The sequence below is a fragment of the Ranitomeya imitator genome, chromosome 2, assembly GCF_032444005.1.
Source record: "Ranitomeya imitator isolate aRanImi1 chromosome 2, aRanImi1.pri, whole genome shotgun sequence".
Classification (NCBI taxonomy): Eukaryota; Metazoa; Chordata; class Amphibia; order Anura; family Dendrobatidae; genus Ranitomeya; species Ranitomeya imitator.
This window is the reverse complement of record NC_091283.1, coordinates 216,622,019-216,624,455: the sequence shown is the minus strand read 5'-3', so window position 1 is coordinate 216,624,455 and position 2,437 is coordinate 216,622,019.

Sequence of the window (2,437 nt, the reverse complement as noted above, 5' to 3'; positions counted from 1 at the left end):
TAACGTTGTGAAGAACTGCTAGAACGGCGGATAGCCTAGCCTCAATCATCCTGTGATGTCACAGTTCATAAAAAAAAAAGTATCCATAAAAAAAAAAATTGTAGAAAAATCATGATCGTCTGGCTCTTAGCAGGTGAGCACTAGTTATCCACCTATTATAACGGCTGCAGTCTCATTATAACTAACAAGAAGGAAACCATTCTGCTTTTTTACACCAAGCTGCCCAGTATTTACATTGCCTCACAACTGATCCAGTGTCAATCTATTTCTACAGTAGATTTTTTTATCCATAACACCAAAGGGAATCTAATCACCAGATTTTTGCTATGTAATCTGAGAGTGGCACGATGTAGGGACAGAGACCCTGATTCCAGTGATGTGTCACTTACTTGGCTGCTTGCTGTAGTTTTGATAGAATCACAGTTTTCCCTGCTGTACATGTAGCAGTGGACAGAATGCTAAGCGGTGTATAATCCCGACCACATCACTGATTGGCTGCTTTCTGCGCACACTCAGTCATCTGCCAATCGGTGGTGGGGGTGGAGTTACACAGAGCAGGAGGACTACATGACAAGTGACATCTAGTCCTGTAGTGATAATCTCCCGCTGATAAAGACTGATTGTACTGAAACTACAGCTGAGCAAGTTACAGATCGCTCAAATCAGGCTCTGTGCCCCTTTATTATGCTGCTCTAACATTAAAACAGCAAAAAAATATGCTCACCCATCCCCTTTATACTAGGAACAGACAACCAGATATTCTCTCGTCCAAGAGAATCAGGTTGATTACTAAAAATGATTAAAAAAAAACGAAAAAAAAAAACAATTCACTATCTTCTTTATTGTGTCAGTCTATGGAAATCGGACTGCGCTCAGATGTCATCCGAGTGCAGTCTGATCGTTTCCACGGACTTGCATCGCCGAATATCCAATCAAACTCGGGCAGGCGAAAAAGTCTGACATGCGCAGCCCCATAGAATAATATTGGTTCCAGTGTGATTTGGTCTCGCATTGCACTCGGACCAAAAATATGGTGGTCTGCACGAGGCCTTAAAAGGGGTGATCTGAAGTTACGAAAAAAAAAAAGCTCCCCCTCCTTCACCTAAACCCTGCCCGTCCTTTCCATGGGGCGTGTATGGCTGGGCCCTGGGGTGGGAGCTACAATACCAGAAATGGCCAGTAGGCGGGGGTGTAACAGCCATGTGGGTGGGATGGAGCAAACGTCCCATCTCTTTATCTGATCATAGACGACTCCTATTAAAAGGACAAATCCTATGATAATTATCAACCCAGAGCTAATTATCTAAGAGTCCCTAACACTGAAAATAAAACCACAGTAAGCAATAACCAGTGATCCAAGCAGAGGTGACGTGAGCGGTTACCGGGCTGGACTGTGTCAGACCGTACCCGGAAACATAACTACACAACACAAATAACAGACTGTATATTAAAAATCCCCCCAAAATTATCAGATTTCTCCAGACTCCTCTACAAGGAGATCCAGGGACAGCACTTTGTGAAAAACAAAGCCAAATCCCAATGCATAGGCAGGAGGGGGCTGGCTCGGCCACTGAAACGCTGTAAGCCAGCCCCCTTCACACACTGGTCATGTGGCAACAAAGGACGTTCTCTACCACGTCCTTCAAAAGGCTGAAAGTGGGACCGGCGCCGATATCTTGGGAAGGAGTCGCCTCTCCACATACAGCTATATCAGGATGTTGTAGAGATGTATATTATAAATATATATATTTTTCAAGTCTTTAAAAATTATTGAAACTTTAGTTTCGAACTTGTAAGCGGCAAGGATCCATCGATATTATATAAGGTGCAAAATTCTGTTTGTGTGGAAATCACATTGTACCTCAATTATCACAGCAGAAAAATGGATCCTGCCCACAGCAACCAATCAGCGAGCAACGTATAGAGCCCTCACTACAGCCATTTTCTGCTTTGGTAAATTCCTTATTAAAGAGAATCTGTAATCAGGTTTTTGCTATGTAATCGGAGAATAGCATGATATAGGGGCAGAGACCCCGATTCCAGTGATGTGTCACTTAATGGGCTGCTTTCTGCAGTTTTGATAATTGCTGTTTTCTCGGTTGCAGCAGTTCTTAAAATGATGAGCTGTGTAGAACTACGCCCAGACCACCGATTGGCAGCTTTGTCAGCAATCTGCCAATCAGTGGTGGAGGTGTGGTCACAGATTAGCTGGACTGCCTGGCACATGACACCTAGTCCTGCAGAGATAATCTCCTGCTGATAAAACACCGATTGTACTGAAACAACACAGCCTAATAATTGATACATCCCTGGAATCAGGGTCTGTGCCCCTAAAATATGCAGCTCTTAGATTGAATATCAAAAATCTGACTCATTCTGATCAAAAATGTAGGAATTTCTTCATTGCCCGACTTCTAATAATACCATGAATTCCATG